At 42.2% G+C, this 19,783-nt stretch overlaps 1 pseudogene across 1 annotated transcript; it reads right to left on the bottom strand.

The window, feature by feature from the left end:
- Positions 1-99: 99 nt before the first annotated feature.
- Positions 100-17,841, bottom strand: LOC308158049 (heat shock 70 kDa protein 12A-like; annotated as a pseudogene). Its single transcript has 5 exons — positions 17,560-17,841; positions 17,180-17,404; positions 16,858-17,024; positions 15,824-16,422; positions 100-198 (listed from the first exon to the last, which is right to left on the bottom strand). The product of its transcript is annotated as a heat shock 70 kDa protein 12A-like (transcript).
- Between the last annotated feature and the right edge of the window lie 1,942 nt (positions 17,842-19,783).

Genomic DNA, 19,783 nt, shown 5'->3' on the forward strand with positions numbered 1-19,783 from the left:
TTTCGACTAGTTGATGAACTATCAAGACGACAAACAAAAGGGAATATGACCCAGTTGCGGTACACAACTCTCCTCTCTTCTTGAACTGCGTTCGTTCGGTCAGGAATATCCGACAATATCCCCTCTCTTAAAGAATGCTTTCTCCACCCGAGCAGGGAATGGTGTGGTGCAGGGAATGGTGTCGTCGACTCCTACAATCTGGAGTAGGGAAGGCCCAAATAGTTCATGAATATTCACGACTGTTTCCTGACTTGTAGAAACACTGCCCCCGATTGGCTGAAGGAGACATGAGTCTCAGTTACATTGTTGCCGTAAGTGTTCCCATAATAGTGTCAGACGCAAACCTGTTCATGCAATTTATTTCTTTATGTCTCAGATATCAAAATGTATAGCCAACATTTGGCCTCTTGAAATAATAATACAATAGCAACTATTAGCAACGGCAGTTAGACCTCTCTGCACAATTTAAAGTTTGATTGGTGTGAAAGGCTTCAAAGTTGAAGGAGGCAGCTCATCATATGAGCGTATCTGGGATCTGTTGAGCTTGATATTGGAAAACAAAGGGTTGGAAACTGTGTAGTCTGGACTTATGTAATGAAAATATGGTTTTGTAAAATGAATGTATTCAGTTCTATGTGTGGTTTCCTTATCATACTTAATATATCGTTTGAAACTGATTCTGCTACAGTATGAATAGCCTTATAGCTCAGTATTTCCTCAATGCCAAAAATAAATAAATAGTGGTACCTGTTTTCTGGTAATTAAAGGAAAAGTTGTATTTGTCATAAAAAGTGAAGTAAGTAAAAAACCTTGTCTGTGTTTATTTTCGTTCTTTTTTGAGAGCTCTCTTTTCATTATTTCAGTTTATGTTCAGTGTCCTGTCATCGTCCTGCTTATTGTTTTGTAAATACGTGTACAAAAATGCCAACAATATTTCTACCTAGTTCCACCTAGTTTCTACTAGTTCCACACCTTGGGCATGCACCTCAACATTGTTGTCCTCTTCCCCTCTCACACCACCATAACAGTGTCTCCCTGACTAACACATTTTCTAGTTTATGCAATATACTGGCCATCAGGGCACACACAATAAAGTATTTTCACACTGCACTTCAAGACGTTTTCGCTAAAGGAAGTCATGCCAATGCCACTATCTAAGTACCAGATAATGATCTGTGAGATACTATCATCACTGCTCAAAATAGGAATGTAATTTACTGATAAGACACATAGTTGTGTGGAGGATTGGCATTAAGGTATCTGTACAGAATGCTGTAGAGAAAAAACATCCTCATATTTGCAGTGGAAAATTCAGATTTGAACGTATTCCAAGTCTTTGATGTATCTCAACATCGTAGATGTCTCTGATGAGGAAGATTAATTACATTTACATTACATTTTTGGCATTTAGCAGACACCTTATTTTATTTTTATTTATTTTTTACACAAGAGAGACAGTACAAGGGGAGGAAGTATAAATCTTAGGAGACACAGTATAGGGGGAAGCAGATGTCTCAGGAGGCACAGGGGTAGTAGATGTCTCAAGAGGAGCAGTTAGGTGTAACCTGAAGAGATGGGACTTGTGGAACATGGGGAGTGACTGCAGTTCTGACAGCCGTGGGAAGCTCATTCCACCAGCGGGGAGCCAGTATAGTGAAGAGAAGTGATCGGGCAGCGTGACGGCCGTGTTGGCATAGAGGTGGTGGAGCCAATCGGCCAGCCGAGGTGGAGGAGCGGAGTGAACGGGCTACTGTTTAGGGGGTGACCATTGCCCGCAGGTAAGCAGGGGCTATCCGTTTTGTTGCCTGGTAGGCAAGCACCAGGGTCTTGAATCTGATTCGAGCTGCTATCGGGAGCCAGTGCAGGGTGAGAAGGAGCGGGGTAACATGAGAACATTTGGGGAGATTGAACACCAGACGGGCAGCAGCATTCTGGATGAGCTGCAGAGGTCTGATGGCGGAGGCGGGGAACCCGGCCAGGAGTGTGTTGCAGTATTCAAGGCGGGAGATGACCAGTGACTGGGTCAAAAGTTGCGCTGCTTCTCTGGTGAGGAATGGTCGTATCCTTCTGATGTTGTAAAGGAAGAATCTGCAGGAGCGTGCTATCACTGCATGTTCTCCGCACAGGATAGGCGGTTGTCCAGGATCACGCCAAGGTTCTTGGCTGTCTGGGAGGGGGTTACAGTAGAGTTCTCCACTGTGATGGAGAAGTCTTGTTGAGGGCAGACTTTCCCAGGGATGAAGAGTAGCTCAGTCTTGTTAAGGTTGAGCTTGAGATGGTGGGCTGATATCCATGTGGAGATGTCAGAGAGACATGCAGAGACATGTGTTGCCACATGTAGGTCAGAGGGGGGGAGGTACAGGAAGAGTTGAGTGTCATCTGCGTAACTGTGGTAGGAGAACCCATGTGAACAGTAGGGGCCCTAGGACAGAGCCCTGTGGTACCCCAGTGATGAGGGTTCATGGAGAAGACAAAGATTGTTTCCAAGTCACCTGGTAGGAGTGACCCGCCAGGTAGGAAGCAAGCAAGGAAGCAAGTGTGTGGTGCCAGAGATGCCCAGTTCTGAGAGGATGGAGAGAAGGATCTGGTGGTTGCCTGTGTCGAAGGGAGCGGACAGGTCCAGGAGAATGAGAACAGAGGAGAGGGAGGAAGCTTGAGGAGAGTGGAGGGCCTCTGTGACAGCAAGGAGAGCAGTCTCAGTGCAATGGCCAGCCTTGAAGCCGGATTGGTTGGAGTCCAGATGTTCCATCTTCCGGATATAGTCAGTCAGTTGTTTAGATGCAGCACGTTGAAGGGTTTTGGAAGGGAAGGAGAGAAGGGATACCAGTCTGTAGTTGTGGACAGAGGACAGGTCACAGGTAGGTTTCTTGAGGAGAGGCTTGACTCTGGCTACCATGAAGGCAGCCGGGACAGATCCTGTGGATAAGGAGGAGTTTATAACGGTGGTACGGTAAGAAATGGATTGGAGAAGAGAGGAGGGGATGGGATCGAGAGGGCAGGTGGTTGCCCGCTTGGATGTGATCAGTGTGAGAATCTCATCAGGGGAGAGGGGGGAAAAAGATGATAAGCCAGAGACCGAGTGTCGAGCAGAGAGTCTGGAAGGGGTGTTAGTAGCGTTGGTAGGAGGAGGGGAAAAGTTGCCGCTAATGTCACCAACCTTTTTTTCGAAGTAGGTGACAAAGTCATGAATGTCATGAATGTGCTGCTGGATGTAGTCTGATCCAGAAAGACAAGTTTCTCTCGAACATTGCTGGCATACTGCAAATCCATCCTCACCAACACCAGGGGTGTCAACACACACACACACACCAGGGGCCTCATTTCATTTGGAATGTTCACTGAAATCCCTCAAAGCTACTCCCTAGTAATTGGTTTTGACAGAGAGAGAGAGAGAGAGAGAGAGAGAGAGAGAGAGAGAGAGAGGGGGAGAGAGAGAGAGAGAGGGAGAGAGAGAGAGAGAGAGAAGGGGAGAGAGAGAGAGGGAGGGAGAGAGAGAGAGACACACAGAGAGAGAGAGACAGAGAGAGAGAAAGGGAGAGAGAGGGTGAGAGAGAATACATAAAGGGGAAGGAGGAAGTAAGAGAGGTAGAGAGGAGAAATAGAAAGTGTGTGTGTGTGTCCTAGCCTCCAGGACCTGGGGCCTCATTTATAGAAAGTACTTTGGATCAAATGTGATCATACCCGTGTTGTACGTAGAAAACCACGTCAAAGTAGTGATTTATAAAATGTCAACGTGAGTCAATTTCAACGTGAGTCAATTTGACCGTGGAAACGATCGTAGCTCTACGTCAGGTATTGACTTGACGTATGCACATTACCTACTGGTTATGCAGAGTTATTACAGGCCTGTGAGCCGCACTGCCTACTGTAATTCATGTGAAGTGGCTCTTAATAAAATTAACGATGTTGTTATCAGCCGAGAAAATTCGTTTAATTCAAGATTTAAAGGGAACTGATGTTTATGATTGTATTTCAGTCTTCCTTTATATCCCTCCGGAGCTGTCAAGGCAACGCCATCTCCCCTTCAACATGCCTATAGTGCGCTCCACAACGGACCTTGCCCGGCCATGCGCTAAATTATACAGGATTTCCTCTGGTGTCTGGGGGTTCGCAGGGAGTGAGCAGCCATGTTTTCAATGTCACCTGAATAAGACCATTATATTATTACATTATAAGCATTTGCCTGGTTAGTTGTCATGATCAAACGTGACAAATGCAACTTACAGAGAAGCCACCCTTCTCTGCCCTCTCCCGCTTCCAGACGAACGTCTACCCTATATTATACTGGTTCTCCAGCTGCACAGCCGCAGAGAGAAATGCGCTACAGAGAGTCGTGAGAACAGCCCAGAAGATCACCGGCGCCCCCCTCCCCTCTCTGGAAGAGCTGTACAACACACGCTGCCTCAGGAAGGCCTCCAAGATCTCCAGAGACCCATCCCACCCTGGGTACGAACACTTTGCCCGGCTGCCCTGGAACAGGCGGTACAGGACCATGGCCGCAAGGACAAACAGACTGAAGCTCAGCTTCTACCCCAGGGCCATCCAGGCCCTGAACACAGCAAAGACCTAGGTTCTGGGCCCTGGACAGTCTGGACGGATGGATGGCAGCTGCTGGATTGAAAAATCAGGTGTAGTGCTGAGGCACAAATGTGTACATTTCAAGCCTGCAAACTGCGACACTTTAAATGAATGTGCAATAACACTATGAGCAATATGACAACCCTAGGGTACATAAGGTTGCAGAGAAATAGGAAATGTTAGAATAGGTATAGCATAGCATAGAGTACAGCACAGTGTTTTATCTGTACAGTATAGTATAGTGGATAGTGTACATAGCCTTTATTTATGTAAACCAGCTCCTTTCCCTTCTTGTTTTTTTAGTTTTTTTTTCTTTCCTAGCACCAGGGGAGCCACCCCTCCCAAATTTCGTTGTTTGGTACCTGTACTATAGCAATGACAATAAAGACCATTCATTCATTCATTCATCATTCATTCATTCATTCATTATAGCACTTGGCTTAATTCAGCCGCTATAATTGAGCCGCTATCACAGGGCGTAAATACAAAGCTCATTCACCTGCGTTCAATTTCAAGTATATTTGGTATTTTTAGACGGAAGTACGTACGCAATTTTAAACAAGCGCAGCCCGTTTTATAAATAGAAAAATGTGCTTACGTGCAAGTTAAAGATGACCTTGTTCATATTTATAAATCACTACTTTGACATGGTTTTCTACATACGACACAGATACGATCAAATTTGATCCAAAGTACTTTCTATAACCCTTTAATTGCCAGACCAAGAAAAAAGCTATGGAAAAAATATTTCTTTGCATTTTCTTGTCAATTGGGACACAAATAACCACAGACACATTTTTTTTATGAGCCTCTACTAAATGGTCGAGCTGGCCTTCTATGGTAAAAGTGCATTTTCAACAATTATCATACATTTTTACGCATTAAACTGAAATAAAATACATCTTTGTCTTAAGGTGTTTCAGTAGATTAAGTCCCGTGGAAAGGAAAGATTGTCAACTTAGAAACATAATGTGAATTTTGACATCAAGTTTGATTGTCTCAGTTGTATTTGAAGTTATTTGAAGTTATGTCCGTGGCTGTGGCTTTCATTTCTGTGGAGCCAAACTTGATTTCTAACCTGACTTTGCGGGCCTTGCCCCCAAGGATGTCAGGCATCGGAACAGTGAAGGAGCCAATCTGTTCTATTCCCCACTCATCTACATACTTGATAGATTTAGGATTACGTCTACACTGTAAAAAAAAAAAAACTACGCTTTATTCAGTAGAGTTAGTATTCTGAATTGTTCAGATAGGAACATTTAAATTACTATGAGTGAACGTAAAAATGTACATCAGAGGAATGGAATGGACCCCAATAAGTTCTAAACATACAATTGTGAATAAACTGAATTTGCAATTCGTTGTTGGCATATCTGGTTCGTTGGTATAACAGCAGCGCATGCGCACAAGGCAGAGACCGAGTGTCGAGCAGAGAGTCTGGAAGGGGTGTTAGTAGCGTTGGTAGGAGGAGGGGAAAAGTTGGTAATGTCACCAACCTTTTTTCGAAGTAGGTGACAAAGTCATGAATGTCATAAATGTGCTGCTGGATGTAGTCTGATCCAGAAAGACAAGTTTCTCTCGAACATTGCTGGCATACTGCAAATCCATCCTCACCAACACCAGGGGTGTCAACACACACACACACACCTGAAGACAAACACACACACACCAGGGGCCTCATTTCATTTGGAATGTTCACTGAAATCCCTCAAAGCTACTCCCTAGTAATTGGTTTTGACAGAGAGAGAGAGAGAGAGAGAGAGAGAGAGAGAGAGAGGGAGAGAGAGAGAGAGGGGGAGATAGAGAGAGAGAGGGAGAGAGGGAGAGAGAGAGAGAGAGAAGGGGAGAGAGAGAGAGGGAGGGATAGAGAGAGAGACACAGAGAGAGAGACAGAGAGAGAGAAAGGGAGAGAGAGGGAGAGAGAGAATACATAAAGGGGAAGGAGGAAGTAAGAGAGGTAGAGAGGAGAAATAGAAAGTGTGTGTGTGTGTGTGTGTGTGTGTCCTAGCCTCCAGGACCTGGGGCCTCATGAGTCATTTTCAACGTGAGTCAATTTGACCGTGGAAACGATCGTAGCTCTACGTCAGGTATTGACTTGACGTATGCACATTACCTACTGGTTATGCAGAGTTATTACAGGCCTGTGAGCCGCACTGCCTACTGTAATTCATGTGAAGTGGCTCTTAATAAAATTAACGATGTTGTTATCAGCCGAGAAAATTCGTTTAATTCAAGATTTAAAGGGAACTGATGTTTATGATTGTATTTCAGTCTTCCTTTATATCCCTCCGGAGCTGTCAAGGCAACGCCATCTCCCCTTCAACATGCCTATAGTGCGCTCCACAACGGACCTTGCCCGGCCATGCGCTAAATTATACAGGATTTCCTCTGGTGTCTGGGGGTTCGCAGGGAGTGAGCAGCCATGTTTTCAATGTCACCTGAATAAGACCATTATATTATTACATTATAAGCATTTGCCTGGTTAGTTGTCATGATCAAACGTGACAAATGCAACTTACAGAGAAGCCACCCTTCTCTGCCCTCTCCCGCTTCCAGACGAACGCCTACCCTATATTATACTGGTTCTCCAGCTGCACAGCCGCAGAGAGAAATGCGCTACAGAGAGTCGTGAGAACAGCCCAGAAGATCACCGGCGCCCCCCTCCCCTCTCTGGAAGAGCTGTACAACACACGCTGCCTCAGGAAGGCCTCCAAGATCTCCAGAGACCCATCCCACCCTGGGTACGAACACTTTGCCCGGCTGCCCTCGAACAGGCGGTACAGGACCATGGCCGCAAGGACAAACAGACTGAAGCTCAGCTTCTACCCCAGGGCCATCCAGGCCCTGAACACAGCAAAGACCTAGGTTCTGGGCCCTGGACAGTCTGGACGGATGGATGGCAGCTGCTGTATTGAAAAATCAGGTGTAGTGCTGAGGCACAAATGTGTACATTTCAAGCCTGCAAACTGCGACACTTTAAATGAATGTGCAATAACACTATGTGCAATATGACAACCCTAGGGTACATAAGGTTGCAGAGAAATAGGAAATGTTAGAATAGGTATAGCATAGCATAGAGTACAGCACAGTGTTTTATCTGTACAGTATAGTATAGTGGATAGTGTACATAGCCTTTATTTATGTAAACCAGCTCCTTTCCCTTCTTGTTTTTTTTAGTTTTTTTTTCTTTCCTAGCACCAGGGGAGCCACCCCTCCCAAATTTCGTTGTTTGGTACCTGTACTATAGCAATGACAATAAAGACCATTCATTCATTCATTCATCATTCATTCATTCATTCATTATAGCACTTGGCTTAATTCAGCCGCTATAATTGAGCCGCTATCACAGGGCATAAATACAAAGCTCATTCACCTGCGTTCAATTTCAAGTATATTTGGTATTTATAGACGGAAGTACGTATGCAATTTTAAACAAGCGCAGCCCGTTTTATAAATAGAAAAATGTGCTTACGTGCAAGTTAAAGATGACCTTGGTCATCTTTATAAATCACTACTTTGACATGGTTTTCTACATACGACACAGATACGATCAAATTTGATCCAAAGTACTTTCTATAACCCTTTAATTGCCAGACCAAGAAAAAAGCTATGGAAAAAATATTTCTTTGCATTTTCTTGTCAATTGGGACACAAATAACCACAGACACATTTTTTTAATGAGCCTCTACTAAATGGTCGAGCTGGCCTTCTATGGTAAAAGTGCATTTTCAACAATTATCATACATTTTTACGCATTAAACTGAAATAAAATACATCTTTGTCTTAAGGTGTTTCAGTAGATTAAGTCCCGTGGAAAGGAAAGATTGTCAACTTAGAAACATAATGTGAATTTTGACATCAAGTTTGATTGTCTCAGTTGTATTTGAAGTTATTTGAAGTTATGTCCGTGGCTGTGGCTTTCATTTCTGTGGAGCCAAACTTGATTTCTAACCTGACTTTGCGGGCCTTGCCCCCAAGGATGTCAGGCATCGGAACAGTGAAGGAGCCAATCTGTTCTATTACCCACTCATCTACATACTTGATAGATTTAGGATTACGTCTACACTGTAAAAAAAACAACTACGCTTTATTCAGTAGAGTTAGTATTCTGAATTGTTCAGATAGGAACATTTAAATTACTATGAGTGAACGTAAAAATGTACATCAGAGGAATGGAATGGACCCCAATAAGTTCTAAACATACAATTGTGAATAAACTGAATTTGCAATTTGTTGTTGGCATATCTGGTTCGTTGGTATAACAGCAGCGCATGCGCACAAGGCAGCTCAGACCTCAACGCTAACCCTAACCCAAAATGTGTTCATGGACATTGGCTCTGATTGCACACAGCGCGTGGGATCTCTGAAGAACAAACTGTTGATTTAATGCTTGTTTGGACAATAACTTATTTGATTTGTTTTGTTATCTTGATTTGGCATATGTCCACGGTGACATACTTTTAATTTAGGGTGGAAAAAATATTTCACCCCACTTTTTCACCCAAATGTTATCGCCTGGTTACGCGTTACAGCGAGCTAGCTAGTCACGGCTACTGTTAGGTTCACGACTGTTGTTCGTTGTGTTGTTGTTGTTCATTGATTGGTCGCTTGGCCACAACTGATTTGCACATTAGCGGCCCCAAAGGATTATGGGCACATTCTATGTAAGTTTTATGGGTCAAACCGTAGCTGCGTCGTACAGGGGGAAGTATGGGGTAGTTCGAGTTTAAAGGGATAAACCAAGCAAAAACCGTGCCTTGAAATGTGACTGTGTCAGTGTTCGATGCCATGCAACAGCCAAAAAAAGCTAGCGTGATTACACTTGGTGTGCGGAGTTAAATCTATTTCCACGCTCCAGTATTAGTGATTCATTTCAGAATTTAGGTTATATAATTATCTTGGCTAATGACACCATTTATTGAACAAAAAAATCTGCATTGGCAGAATGAAGAATTAAATGTGATGACCATTGGCAGGACAAACTAATATTAGTTGATTGATTGATTGATTGTACTTTATTGTCCCCGAGGGGAAATTTGTCTTGGGCATGATGGTACTTTCATGCTTCAAGTGCAACAGTGACGATACATACAACATACAGTAGACAAAGTAAACAACAGGACAGCAACAAACATTGAGTGACATTGGCAGCAGTTTCCACCTGGACATGGCATCATTTGGTATAAATATATATTGCACATAACCCTTCAAGTGGTGTTTTCGAATATTGCACATGGCCCTTCAAGTGGTGTCTAAGATAAAGTGCAGGTGCTGGTGATCATGTCCTAATCATCGTTTCTGCTTGAGAGAATTGATTAGTTTAATGGAGAATGGGACAAATGATAGTTTTAAGAGCTTATAGTTACATCTTGGCATGCGAAGCCTTCTACCTACGGGGAGAACTTCGTATTCTGTGGAGAGCGGATGTTTGGGGTCTGCGATTATCTTGTTAGCCTTGTCCAGGACAGCTTTTTCATATAGTTTATTTAGGATTCACCTACAATTTTCATAGCTGTTTTGTGAATGCTGACTAGTCTGTTTTTTTGTTGTACAGTTAAGTTGCCAAACCACACAATTATTCCATATCTGATTACACTTTCAACAATGGACTGATCGAAAATTCTCATGATCTGCTTTCTCACCCCATAAAGTCTGAGTCGCCATCAGTGTTTCTCAACCCTCTCCTCGGGGCGCCCCAGCCGCTCCACATATTTGATCTGTTCCACCACCAGCACACCTGATTCAACTAATCAAGTCCAAATCATAATTGCTTTGGACTTGATTAGTTGAATCAGGTGTGCTGGTGGTGGAACAGATCAAATATGTGGAGCGGCTGGGGCGCCCCGAGGAGAGGGTTGAGAAACAGTACTTATAAGAGGGCACCTGGATGATTGTTTGGTCTTTAACGACCACAGGCTCATGGGGTGCTTAGGTGGCGTAGCGGGTCCCCGGTTCGACATATCCCCGGGGACATATCCTGCATGTCATCCCTCCTCTCGCTCTCACCCATCCTTCCTGTCATAATCTATACTGTACTGTCAATAAAAATGAAAAATATGAGTGGGACTGCCCCACTCAGAAAATATAACTTATAGATAGAAAAAAAAAAATAATATTAGTTGGAACAACATTCTAATATTAGTTGGACCAACGATCTAATATGAGTTGGACCAACATTCTAATATTAGTTGGAACAACAAACTCAAAATTCTTAGTTGGAACAACAAACTCAAAATCCTTAGTGCATAAGGTTGCCTTGAATTTTTTAATATTCTCAACTATTCTTTTTTTAGAGTGTATCTGTGCTGTAAAAGGTGAAGGTCATTCCTGTCTGATCAGGGACCTCATTTATAGAACGTGCTTAGATCAAATTTTGATCTTACCCGTGTCGTACGTAGAAAACCACGTCAACGTAGTGATTTATAAAAATGTCAACGTGAGTCAATTTGACCGTGGAAACGATCGTAGCTCGACGACGTCGAGTATTCATTTGCTTACGCACATTACCTACTGGTTATGCGGAGTTATTACAGGCAGGGTGCGAAATAAGGGGGAGCTCGGGGAGCTACAGCTCCCCTAGTGGTGACATGAGCTCCCCTGGAAACATGGTTTGTGAAATTTTGGGGGAGCTCTAAAATATTCCAAATTGCGATGGATTTATTCCAAGTTGTGACGGATTTTACCTGGTGTAATATGATTTGTAGAGGCATACAATCTATTTTGATGTTGGTATTAGGTATATAAATGATATATAATAGCCTATATAGCCTACATATAGGCCTTTATTGGCTACAACTATGCGAAGGTAACAGAGCGGGGTGCACTGACGCTGAACCCCTCATAGTGATAAGTAGGTGGACATGGTGCGTGCTGCTGAAATAGCCGACATGCGGTGTGTGGTTTGAAAAAAGTAACGCCAGCTCAGTAAATAATTCAAACTTAATGTTTACTTATAGGCTATGTGAATGTGACTGCACCACACATGTGAACAGTAACAACGCAAATGCAGTTTAATTTTATGAAAAACATTGACGCTGAATCCGCTTAGCCTATATACTAATTTTACTAATTTTGCCATTTAGCAGACGCCTTTATCCAAAGCGACTTACAATTACGAATTATATGCTCCTGAAACGACAGAGCAAACACGCTACATTACCAGGGATAATAATTACAATGAGCCATTCATTAAAAATAGAAAAAATAATATTAGGCTATTAAATCTCACTTAATGAGAAAACTGGCATCTCCCATCGGTCACTATTTGTTGGCTATCTGGTGATATGGACGTCTTTGAGTGTCTAGAAAAGCGCTATAAGTCTAATGTATTATTATTATTTATTATTATTATGGACGTCACTTTAATCCGGCAGTTCTCAAGGTTTTTATGCACAATCGATTCCTCTAGTCAGTGCGTCTTTATCACATTCATTGACGAAAAGGACGACTCGCATGTATAGGTGGAAGGGAACATTCATTGTGAGCACGGAAAATGTGAGTCTCACAACGGCTTTGCATTGATGAAACCAGGTAGGATGAACGCATAGTTCACTGTCCATTCCTAAATGCTCTGTTTCCACCGTCAACTTTCCTCTTTAGACCTTTGGAGAGTGAGTGACATGATGTTTCTCTTGCTAGCAGGTTAAATGTTTAGCTAACTTCACCCGGCACGCAAACAACCAATCCAATAATAATGTGACCTTGTAAGTCTGGGAGGAGGGGGGAATAATTATCACAATAAAACTATGTTAAATAATTATTAGAATAAGTTAGGCTGCGCTACATCGTCAGTCCACACATTTATTATTCAAAAATATGGAAAAGGGTGAAACTACGTTTCAACGTTGTTGAGAATCACAACACAAACTTGCTAGTCAAGCCAAAATACTGCAACGTAATGGATTGGACTGCTACCTAAATAACTACAACACTACTTTACATTGTTAGCAGGCTCATAAAACAAGCCGTGTTAGTTGACTAGCGATGTGTCATTGATTTTCGACAACGCGGAAATGTATTCACATTTTTCGAAAGAAAAGTCAAAGCATTAGAACGTAGAACGGAACATCGCACGCGCGCTTTGCGCACGGAAAGCCACCGGCCCCGATTTGGCCAGAAATTTTTTTTCCGTCAGGAGATTTTGTTTGTTTGTTGCTTTAATCCCTGGGCTCCCCCGCACACCGTGATTTAATTCGCACACTGATTACAGGCATGTGAGCCGCACTGGAAAAACGTTGCCTACTGTAATTCATGCGAAGTTTAAGTGGCTCGTAATAAAATTAACGATGTTGTTATCTGCCGAGAAAATGAGTTTAATTCAAGATTTAAAGGGAACTGATGTTTATGATTGTATTTCAGTCTTTCTTTATATCCCTCCGGAGCTGTCTATCTCCCCTTCAACATGCCTAGTGCGTTCCACAACGGACCTTGCCCGGCCACGCTCTAAATTATACTGGAGTTTCTCCGGTGTCTGGGAGTTCGCAAAGGGGGTTCGCAATCCTGTTTTCAATGTCACCTGATAAGAATAAGACCATTATATTATTACAGTATAAGCAGCACTCGAGTTGAGGCGGGATGAAAACAGTCAAAATCGTCCCCCTTCTAAAACTGCCCTCCCCTCTTTCCATACGTTATGTCATTTATCAATGAACGTGGTATTACTGCTATTTCAAGGTGCGAGGGGGCACGCACACATGCAATGACATTTTTACTGACACTGAAGTCACTGACTAGGGCAGGGGTCCCCAAACTTTTTTCTGTGAGGGCCACATCATTTTTCCTTTCTGTGATGGGGGGCCTGGGTCGGTCTCTAACATAAAATAATATGGAACGGAGTGAAATGGAGGCGGTTGCGCAAAGCAATTGCGCGCAGGAGAGCACTGGTGGATGCAAACAAAGTCTAAACAGTTGAATTTGGATGGAATTTATACCTATAGTGATATGTCAATGAAATATAATCAGTTTTACAGTCTGATACATGAGGGAGGACCCTCATCATACACGGGGGGACCCATGAAGCAGGGCTGTCTGGGGGTCCTTAAACGAGCATCAAACACTTAATTTCTACCATTCTGGTGAATTGATATGCACCAATTTGTGACCTTTCTGCATCAATTTATGGTGGAAGTCATTATTTATGTAAAGGAAAACACAATATTCAGGCACCAGATGATCAAAATATAATGTAATATAATGCAATATAAGGCTCTCAGGCATTCTGTACTTTCAAATATGTATTCTCCTTGAGCAGTCAACATCAACTATCAGCTATTTCGCTAGCAAAAACGAAAGCTAACTTATTTGTGAAACAGCGCCCCCGCCACCACGTCGGCGCAGTGCCGCTATTGCAGTTAGAAATGACAGAAACGCTTGTAGAAAATACGACCGTCAGAGTTTTGTTGAGAGCTGAAGGCGGCTAAAATATGACGGAGGCGGCCGCCTCATAATTCTCTATGCAGGAAAAACCCTGCTTGACACAGATCATGAACAAATTATTTTGTTTTCTCTTGCAGCTGGGCATCTACACTATCCCCCATTGTTTCAATTCATCTGGTGCCGCGGGACACACCTCCTCCGCGATCACATTCATACATTTATTGACAAACTTCTTTGCATTTAACAATAATAATCACTTGTGCACTGTTGGTTAAAAACCCTGCATTCTGAATCAACTTTTCTCTTTACCAACCGTTTGGCCATTTTTCATCTCTCTGAATTTTCGTTCTAGCTCGCGTGCACCTGCTATAGATCCGCATTCTGTGGGCGGGTGAAACTACGGTAACTAATAATGTTATTAATGAAAATAGTTTATAACTAAGGGACATTTTAATTTGAAAGCCAACCTTTAATATCAAATACAGATATGATATGATTAAAACATATATTTAAAGTTTAATTTTCAAAATATGTTTCTGGCATTGTTGAGAGTGTGTGGGGGCGACGTTGTTCAAAGGGCCGGTCCAAGTGTGGGGGCGGGCCGTGTTCGGCCCGCGGGCCGTAGTTTGGGGACCCCTGGACTAGGGGATGCTAAAATTGTCCTCATATTATGATAAAATCCACCATCCCCCCTGATTTTCTTTTACAACTTGAGTAGCCTACTGAGTATTAGCATTTGCCTGGTTAGTTGTCATGATCAAACGTTACAAACGCAACTTACCGAGAAGCCACTCTTCTCTGCCCTCTTCCAGACAAACGCCTACCCTATATTATAGCACTTGTCTTAATTCAGCCGCTATAATAGAGCCTCTATCACAGGGCGTTAATACAAACCTCATTCACCTGCGTTCAATTCCAAGTATATTTGGTATTTATAGAAGGAAGCACGTACGCAACTTTAAACCATCTCAGCCCGTTTTATAAATAATGCTTACGTCCGTTTAGAAAACTGTGCTTACGTGAAAGTCAAAGATGACGTTCAAGTACTTTTTTATAAATGAGGCCCCTGTTTTTATGGGAGAGAAGGTGTGCTCCCTGACTTCATCACAACCCACAGACTGATCCATATAAACCAGTTTCTCATATATGTCATCACACCACTCTCCGTCTACATTTGTGATCTTCTTTTCAGGTTTGTGAATGAATGAATGAATGAATGGTCTTTATTGTCATTGCTATAGTACAGGTACCAAACAACGAAATTTGGGAGGGGTGGCTCCCCTGGTGCTAGGAAAGAAAAAAAACTAAAAAAAACAAGAAGGGAAAGGAGCTGGTTTACATAAATAAAGGCTATGTACACTATCCACTATACTATACTGTACAGATAAAACACTGTGCTGTACTCTATGCTATGCTATACCTATTCTAACATTTCCTATTTCTCTGCAACCTTATGTACCCTAGGGTTGTCATATTGCACATAGTGTTATTGCACATTCATTTAAAGTGTCGCAGTTTGCAGGCTTGAAATGTACACATTTGTGTCTCAGCACTACACCTGATTTTTTCAATCCAGCAGCTGCCATCAATCCGTCCAGACTGTCCAGGGCCCAGAACCTAGGTCTTTGCTGTGTTCAGGGCCTGGATGGCCCTGGGGTAGAAGCTGAGCTTCAGTCTGTTTGTCCTTGCGGACATAGTCCTGTACCGCCTGTTCGAGGGCAGCTGGGTAAAGTGTTCGTACCCAGGGTGGGATGGGTCTCTGGAGATCTTGGAGGCCTTCCTGAGGCAGCGTGTGTTGTACAGCTCTTCCAGAGTGCGCCGATTCATCAAAGATGGCAGAAACAGAAATCCCATAAGTCAGGCCACTTACTCGTGCTGACATCACCTTAGGGTTTACCCCAAAAAGGACAGCTCCCTTGACAATGACTTCCTGGGGATCAAGAGGGCAAAGCACTTTGCACTGATTTCCAAACTTCTTCTTAATGTGACTCTGCAGGATCTTACTTGAGGCATAACCTCCCACTAAGACAATTAATTCAATCATGAAACCTTTTTTCAGGATTTCCTTAACACTAGTTATTCCTCTAAGGCTCTCCTCAAAGAAGGAACACAGTTTCTTACTTGTGATTTTGATTGACCCCTCATCCCAGGATGCCCCATTGACCTTCTTGAAGAAGCTTTCCATGTCTTGCCTTTTCTGAGCTAATGTTGCCAAGTTAAAAGGGCAGGGTACCTCTATGTCATCATCTGTACGCTTAAGTACAGAGAATTCATACATTAACTTTTGCATCTCGCTAGGATACTCTCTCTCATACTCATCCCAAAGACCATCAGAGAATATTTCTCTGAGGAAAAGTTTGAACTTCTTGTCCACAGTTTCTCCTCCCATGTCATTTCCAGAGGCCCTAGTGAGCTCCTTCAGTTCTCCACCTGGCAGCATCTCATGAACAGTGATGTCGATAGTTCCACCTGGGGAAGCACAATATTAGACCTATAATACAGTACAACATGCTTTAAGATAGACTTCTCCTCTAGGCATTTTTAATAATGTACCTGAACTGAAGCATTAGTATATATCAGCAATATATCAGCAGTATATCAGTTTATTTTTAAAACAATTGGCTAACGTATGTACAGTATATATACGTATGAATTAATAAGGATATGCATAGTATTTAAATTGAAGCAGGACCCCAAACTGAAATGTCCATATTTATAGAGATTGAATGACAAATGCCACTAATTAAGGCAGTCTTAGGGATGAACAGCGCAACACAAAACAATAGTAACAGTAATAGTTACTACATACAAATGTTATTACTGTGGCCATTCATATCAATATCGATTTTGTTTTGTCACAATACCAAGTTGTGGCTGTCATAATAAATACTTAAATGACCATACCTCCGCAGTCTACAACGATGTGTCCCAGGTTTTTGCTCCAGTGTGTTCTGGTTTATCTTGTCTGCTATGAAGCCATCAGATGGAAGCTGCTTACACCAGACTGAAGCTGCCTCTGGCTCCAAGGCTATAATCAACTTGTTGGAGTTTGTCTCCATCACAAGACCAGCCTAGAAATGAGATAGTAGAACATAATACTTTAATGTGTCGGAAATATGGACTGTTTATGAAACCTCTCAGCAATACAATCAAACAATACAATCAAAGATAATAGAACACATTTTTGCCTTGAATGGGGAATTTGCATGTAACTGTCCAATCTCACCTCTGTTGCTGCTTCTCTCGTGAACTGCTTGGCTGCACCGTCCCATATGGCTGGAACAGTCAGAACTCAGGAGAAATCAGAGGCCAGGAACTGTCTTCCGGACGTGTGTTCTGCGATTGTTTTCAGTGCATGGTCCTTGAGATACCGCAGACGCTCTGTGATCACCTTCATGGCGCTCATCGATTTACCATTCTTTGCAGCTATCATAATATCATTATTCAAAGCCTGTAAAATAATGAAAATTATATGTTTTTTAAAAGAAAGAAAATAAGTATATATAATTGTTATATATATATATATATATATATATATATATATATATATAGGCTATTCTAGTGAATAGAAGATAATCATGAAGATAATTTATTAATAGGCCTTACTTTGCCGTAAAGGTCCAATTTGAAGTTTTCAAAGAGATAATTTGTCTTCGCATCTGGTCCTTTCATTTTTGTGTATGCCATTTTAGCATAATAACCACATTTTTGGAATTCTTCATTTTGATCAAACAAAATGCAGGTAGGAGTCTTCGGGGTGTTGTAGCCATGCTCCTGTCCCCAGCGCGGTACCCTGGGTTTTGGTTCCGAACCTTTTGTCAACACACAAAAGGAATATCCACTATATGCAGTGCCAAAGTCAATTGCTACAATAAATGAATCACCCATTGCATAACCAAAGGCTAGCAGATTTGAGTTAGAGAAATTATAATTCTACTGTAGGTAGACTGTAACAACTACAGTATATCTCAAAAGTGAGTACACCCTTTAGATTTTTGCAAATATTCTGTTATATCCTTTCAGGGGATAACATTATCCTACTGAAACTTTGATATAACTTAAAGTAGTCAGTGTGCTGCGTGAATAACAGTATAGATTTATTGTCCTTTGAAAATTACTCAGTACACAGCTGTTAATGTCCAAACAGCTGGCAACAAAGGTGAGTACACTCCATAGTGAACATGTCCTAATTGTGCCCAATGATGTTGTTTTCCCGCCCTGGTGTCATGTGACTCGTTAGTGTTACAAGGATTCAGGTGTAAATGATAAGCAGGGCTGTTAAATTTGGTGTTTTGGGCACAATTCTCTCTGAATGCTGGACATCATGGCACCTCATGGCAAGGATCTCTCTGAGCGGCTGAAAAAAATGATTATTGCGCTTCACAAAGATGGCCTTGGCTATAAGAAGATTGCCAACACCCTGAAAATTAGTTGCAGCACAGTGGCTAAGATCATACAGCGGTTTTCCAGGACAGGTTCCACTCGGAACAGGCCTCGCCAGGGTCGACCAAAGAAGTTGAGTCCACGTGCTCAGCGTCATATCCAGAGGTTGGTTTCCAAAAATAGACGTGCGAGTGCTTCCAGCATTGCTGCAGAGGTTGCAGAAGTGGGATGTCAGCCTGTCAGTGCCCAGACCATACGCCGCACACTGCATCAAATCGGTTTGTATGGCCGTCGCCCCAGACAGAAGCCTCTTCTGAAACCGATGCATAAGAAAGCCTGCAAACAGTTTGCTGAAGACAATGAATCCAAGAACATGAGTTACTGGAACCATGTCCAGTGGTCTGATGAGACCAAAATAAACCTGTTTGGGTCAGATGGTGTCCGGCGTGTGTGGCGGCACCCTGGTGAGGAGTACTGTAAGGCGATCAACTTCTCCAGAATTTATTTAATTGAGTCGTCACTTACAAGCGAGTTCGTTTAATCTCAACGAGACGTCCTTGATATAACTTCTTAAGATAAAATGATCCAATCAAATATTAGGCACCACTACTGAACTGTTCATTAAGAGAATATTTATTCAAGCACATCAGCAAGCAATAATAGTTCATTTCCATGGAAAAGTGGTCTCATCTAGTTTCACCTCCGCAGGCCAGTATCATCTAGCCGTCAACAGGTTAACTGCAGAAGCTCCACCAAACAAGAACCCCGTTTAGCCTTGGTACATAGTACTTTATACATTTGATTTAACATTTGGGGCTGGGCTGTCCCTCCCCCTGCTATCTGGTAGTTTTTTAATTGTCAGCATAAAATCTGTTGCAGCTGTGACCATTTGATTTGTAAGCAAGTGTTTTAATTAGTCATGTGGCCTTCAACTCTTTTCTGTGTGTTATCTTCTTCTTCTGGCCTCCCGTTGTCATGATGATATACTTGTGTGAGCACTGAGCAGGTCAGTGTGTCCTTATCAGAATAGCTTGTGAAAACATAACTGTTGAAGTTACACAGTCCTATGACTTAGGATTCGATTAACAAGTTAAAATATAGTATAGAAGAATAGACTTATCATTAATCATTAGTTATGAAAGTATAAAATCAGTACAGAAAAATAGAATATCATAACAGCAGGTGTCTCGGAAATGAGAAAGACGTCAAATTCGTCTTTAAAGTTTTTTTTTTTTCTTTTTCAGATTTTCGTTTTTTTAGCTAACATTCAACTCGAAGATGTGAAGTACCCACTCGTTATTTTTCCGAACAGTTTTACGTTCATTAAATAACTGTAATCTATAACACAATGACTTCGTTTCTTGTTGTTTGATGGGGATTCATTATCTTTGATGGGGATTTTCTGTGCTTAGTGATTTCCGGTATAGCAACTTTCAAATACTCATGT

This window comes from Nansenia antarctica, assembly GCF_963989245.1.
Source record: "Nansenia antarctica genome assembly, chromosome: 5".
NCBI classification, from domain to species: domain Eukaryota; kingdom Metazoa; phylum Chordata; class Actinopteri; order Argentiniformes; family Microstomatidae; genus Nansenia; species Nansenia antarctica.